Source organism: Eptesicus fuscus, chromosome 5 (assembly GCF_027574615.1).
Source record: "Eptesicus fuscus isolate TK198812 chromosome 5, DD_ASM_mEF_20220401, whole genome shotgun sequence".
NCBI lineage: Eukaryota > Metazoa > Chordata > Mammalia > Chiroptera > Vespertilionidae > Eptesicus > Eptesicus fuscus.
Window position 1 is genome coordinate 36,938,147 of NC_072477.1, and position 6,185 is coordinate 36,944,331.

The window sequence follows — 6,185 nt, forward strand, 5'->3', positions numbered from 1 at the left end:
CTCCTTCCCAGAGGCTGACGTTTATGCTCCACGGCCACTGAAAGGGGAAGGATGAGTTATTATGAGATCTTTTTATTTCAAATGATTACTGAAAGGACAAGAATTCATCCAATTTTGATCTAGACAAGACCTTCAAGCCATGCTCAACTTCCCCTCCATAATCTTTTGTGTGAAATCCCTGTCAGGAAACTGACAGCTCAGTGTAGAGATTAATCACAATGAATGTCCATGGCTCCTAAGAGAAAGAGAAGGCTGCATCTAGCAAAATTGCCACCAGATTAAAAAATGTTCTCTCCTAACGTGGCCTCAAGAAATGTAATCACGTTTACGCAAATTCTTGCCTTTCAGCTTTTCCCTAGGCAGCAAAATTGCCCTTCACCTAAAACACCAATCAAGGTAGTAACAAGGTGGATTACTCTACAAACACTTTCAGCTGGCTTACCCACTGTAATTTGAATCTCTTTGTATAAATATGTACAAATGTATTTGCATGGATTGGTTCAGTGACTAATCCTATTTACTTTTGGAAGTACCTCCTGATCTCCAGCCACAAGCCACAGAGAAATCGCCGCTTTTTATTTTAACATCTGAAGGGTGCCCGGACCCCTTTGTCCTCCAGCTCCAAAAGCAGTTTGCTCCCCAACCCAGAAGACAATTTCCTTTATGGAGAGGAACGAGCGCCCCCTAGTGAAACAATGTTTCCCAACATTCCTTCAACACTGACAATCCATCTCAGTGTTTCTTTTATTTTTATTTTTGAAACATACTAGGGTTTTATTATTATTTTTCAATATTATTCTGTATTAGTTTCAGGTATACAACATAGTGGTTAGACAATCATATACTTTGCAAAGTGGTCCCCCTGAAATTTCAAGTACCCCCTGGCCCATACATAGTTATTACAATATCATCCCCCCTCCCCCCGCCCCCCGCCGCCATTGACCTCTCCCCAGCCATTCCCACCCCCCAGCACATGCCCTCACCCCTCTAGTGTCTGTGTCCATTGGTAATGCTTATATCCACACATACAAGACCTTTAGTTAACTCATCTCAGTTTTTCTTGCCAGAGAATCTCCTGGACCGACAGTGGTGCTGAGGCCCAGGGCCCAGGGCCCATGAGCTTTTCCAGGGCCAATAAAATTGAAAGCTGAGAAAAATCTACTGGCTCCAAGAAATGTTTTAGTTCCAAAACTGAAATTAGTAAATTTGATTAAATATCTACAAAATGTGACATGTCAATTAGTCACAAACAATTCAACTTCTAAATCATTATATATGAATTACATTTGATGTGGGTTCATTTTAATATTTTCTTTGATGAGAGACAGGGCCTCTTAAAATAAGAGTAAGAACCTCTTTTCCATAGAGTTGACCTCTCTTATAGTAAAGACTTTATGACCATTAACACGGTCCAATTATGTCTTGACATTACTCTTTAAAAACATTAAAAACAATACTTTATATGTGCAAAGTGCCCGGTAAAAGTTTACACATACTACCATTCAACTCATTTAATCTTTTTTAAAAAATGTATTGATTTGAGAGAGAGAGAGAAGGGAGGGAGAGAGAAAGAATAACATAGATTGTTGTTTCATTTATTTATGCATTCATTGGTTGATTCTTTTTTAAAAAAAAATAATTTTAGAGAGAGTGAAGAAGGAAGAGAGAGACAGACAGAAACACTGATTTGTTGTTCCACTCATTTATGCATTCATTGATTGCTTCTTGTATGTGTCCTGACTGGAGATCAAACCCACAATCTTGTTGAATCAGATGATGCTCTAACCAACTGAGCTTCAACTCATTTAATCTCTACAATAGTAAATTAAGAAAGTATGAATTAAAACTTTTGGATAATTTGGATATTTTCTTTCTTTCTTTCTTTTGCCTAAGTACAAAATATTACAAATTCTGAAGAAAAAAAACAGAAACAAAACACTTTAATAAGCACAGTTCAAATGAAAGCAAACTTCTAATTTGAAGCATATGTAAACTTTGATGGGAGACAATACATAGCATGTGGCTTCCGAGTCAAATACTTTGAATAGGAGCTAAGTGACCTGGGACAAGTTACTCTGTGTGCCTCAGTATTCTCAACTTTGAAATGGGGATAAAATAGTACTTATCTCACAGGGTTGTTGTGATGCTTAAATCAGTTCATATATAGTTGTCCCAAAAACATGTATACACACTTTAACAGCTGATAGCTCCATTGATATTTCTTTCTTTTCAGCCAGACTAAGCTTTTGTTGTTGTTGTTGTTAATCCTCACCCAAGAATATTTTTTTAAATGTATTTTATTGATTTTTTACAGAGAGGGAGGGAGAGAGATAGAGAGTCAGAAACATCGATGGGAGAGAAACATCGATCAGCTGCCTCCTGCACACCTCCTACTGGGGATGTGCCCGCAACCAAGGTACATGCCCTTGACCGGAATTGAACCTGGGACCTTTCAGTCCACAGGTTGATGCTCTATCCACTGAGCCAAACCAGTTAGGGCCCAAGAATATTTTTTCCATTGATTTTAGAGAAAGTGAAAGGGAGGGGGAGAGAAAGAGATAGAGAATCATCCAATGGTTGCCTCCCGCACATGTCGGAAATCAAGGCTGCAACCCAGGTACGTGCCCTTGCCGGAATAGAATCCCTGACCCTTCAATCGTGGTCCAACACTCTAATCACTGAGCCAAACCAGCTAGGTCCAAACTAAGCTTTGAACAAAGGAAATTCATCCTAAAATGCTACTGGAAGTGTGAATATGCATTTTATGTAGTTGAAGTACAAACACTGCCTTTATAATTATTCTTAGTGTGTATACATTTTTTTGGGACACACTTTAACAGCTGATAACTCACTTAATTTTCACTCCTTTTTAGGTTTAACTGACTTGAAATAACGGGTAAAGCCAGATTAAGCTTTGAACAAAGAAAATTTATAAATTAGACTATTCTTAAAAATATGTTTCTATTGATTTCAAAGGGAGGAAGGGAGAGGGATAGAGAGAGATAAAAACATCAATGATAAGTGAGAATCATTGACTGGCTGTCTCCTGCATACCCCCTACTGGGGATCAAGCCCGCAACCCAGGCATGTGCCTAACCGGGAATCAAACCTGTGACCTCCTGGTTCATGGATCAATGCTCAACCACTTAGCACACCAGCTGGGCTCCACTAGACTTTTTTAGGGGATACAGAAAAGATAAATTTTACAGTACAAAACCAGCAATAGTTGATGAATTAAGGGCATACAAATACCAAATGAAATTATTCTTGATGTTTGTGATTCCATTGCTCCACGCTATCAGCAGTGTCTGGACCAGTTTTCAAACTGGACCATCAGTTTGAAAACAGACATAAACAAGATAAATTATTCATCTCTGTAGATTCTTTCAAATTTTAAAAATGAACTATCCTATATAATAAAAGGCTAATATGCAAATCGACTGAACAGCAGAACGACTGGTTGCTATGATGCGCACTGACCACCAGGGGGCAGACGCTCAATGCAGGAGCTGCCCCCTGGTGGTCAGTGTGCTCCCACAGGGGGAGCACAACTCAGCCAGAAGTTGGGTTCACGGCTGGTGAGCGCAGTGGTGGTGGCTGGAGCCTCTCCCACCTCCATGGCAGTGCTAGGGATATGTGACTGCCAGCTTAGGCCCGCTCCCCATGAGCCTAAGGCATCAGTCAGACATCCCCCAAAGGCTCCCAGACTGCGAGAGGGCGCAGGCCGGGCTGAGGGACCTTCCCCTCGAGTGCATGAATTTTGTGTACCAGGCCTCTAGTATATTAATAAACACTGACTTTATAATCATTCAAAGTATGTATACATTTTTTGGAACACCCTATATATGAAACACTCAGAATAGTGCTTGGCACATAGAAAGAGTTCAATAAATAGTAGCAATTAATTATTGAATCAAATCACATCAATTTTTTATTCTCAGAAATAGAGTAATTTAAGATTTTGGATAAGTCAATTCTCACCAAAACAACGGAAAACATCCACAAAAACAGTCACTCATCTTTTATTTTGAAACTTTCTATTTGTAAATAATTTCAAACTTAAAAAAAAGTTGCAAAAATCAAAATAGTACAAGGAACACTCATGTACCCTTTACACAAATATGCTTATTGTTAACATATTATTCATTTGCTTTGTCATTTGTACTACAGATCATTTCAAATCTGGTTGTTGGCCAAATTCAATGACTTGCAGCTATAAGAATGAGGTCTCCATTTCCTTGCTGGTTGTCAAATGTGAGCCATTCTCAGCTCCTACAGGTCACTCATTTTCCTTGAAACATGGCTTCATCCATTTCCAAAAGCAGCAATGAAGAATGGCCACACGTTTCTGAACCTTCCTCCCAAGGAAGAGCCCCAGTTCCTTTGAGCACTCACCTGATTAGGCCAGGCTCACCCAGGATAATCTATTCTCTAATTTTTATTTTTTTAATATATTCTTTTTATTGATTTCAGAGAGGAAGGGAGAGGGAGAGAGAGATAAAACATCAATGATGAGAGCAAATTGTTGATCAGCTGCCTCCTGCACTCCCATACTGGGGATTGAGCTCCCAACCCAGGCATGTGCCCTGACCAGTAATCAAACCTTGACCTCCTGGTTCACAGGTCGATGCTCAACCACTGAGCCACAACGGCCAGGCTATTCTCTTTTTATAAATTTGTTTGTTTGTTTGTTTGTTTTGTTGGAGAGAGAGAGAGAGCGAGAGAGAGAGAGAATCATCGATTGTTGTTCCACTTATTTATACATTCATTGGTTGATTCTTATATGTGCCCTAATCAGGGATCAAACCCACAAGCTTGGGATAGCAACTAAGCTACCTGGCCAGGGCTATTCACTTTCTTCATGTTAAATAATTTTGGACCTAAATTTTTGCAAAATCTCTTCACAGCAGCATGTAGCTTAATGTTTGAATAACGGGGAGAAGGTGTATATGCATCAGGGGGCAGGAATTTGGGGCCATTTCAGAATTCCACCTACCACATATGAGACACTTTCTTAGTCTATGTGTTAGTTTGCTGGGAATAGCAAAATACCACAGACCGAGTCACTTGAACAACATAAACTTATTTTCTCCCAGTTCTGGAGGCTAGAAGTCCAAGATCAAGGTATCAGCAGGTCTGTTTTTTCCTGAGGTCCTTCTCATCATCTTGCAGATGGCCACCTTCTCACTGTGTCCTCACATGGCCCTTTTCTCTGTGTATGCACATCCCTGGTCTATCTCTCCCTCTCTCTGTCTCTCTCTCTCTGTGCGTCTCTCTCTTTCTTCTTATTAAGACATCAGTCATATTGGATCAGGGCTTCAACATATAAATTTGGGGGGAGGGAGGCACAATTCAGTCCATAACAGTCTAATAACAAAACCAAAAGCTAATATTTGAGCTGCTAGGTGGATACTGTGCTAAACAATTTTTGTAGGCTATCTCATTTAACATAAATCATTAAATTACATATCATTATAAACATTATATAAAATTCCAGCTTTATCAAAATGTTCATTATTCTTGATTAGAAATTCTGTAAGATTTTTACTGTTATCTGATTGTTAGAGTGATGTGTCTAGATTACTATCATGTGCTTCCCACGCTCCGTTCTGAGTACATTTTCATCCACCGATTAAGTTTAATTGATCATCTAAGAGCTTGGTACAAAGATACAAAGATGAGCAACCGAATTTCCTGCTCTCAGAGACGAAGGCATGGTTTACATGTGTCTCCATGTGCATTTTGAAATATCTCACACTAAAAAATTAATTTTATTTATAGAACCATTCTGCACTTTTAAGTTCTTATGGAAACTGAGGCACTGAAAATTAAAATAAGGATTTTGAGAAAGAGGAAATCCCTGTGTATATTTGGTTTTCTTGAGCTGCCTCAATCCTAACTGTGCAGCGACATTCTTTTCTGTGGGGTTTGCCTAAAGGCTCTGTGATTGGGGAAAAAAACACCTGGGATTTGAAGGTGAGAAACAATCATAACATAAAAGCAATACATCTGACTAGGTAAGGCGCCTCAAATTCCTCTCACTCTGCTCAAGAGATGAAAAAAAAATCCTTAAAACAAAGAAAAAGAGAAATCCTTTTATTTCCTTACAGTTCAACCCATTCACTTTTTTAAAAATTTCATTTAATTTTGTTGTTTAAGGTATTACAAATAGTACATATGTCTCC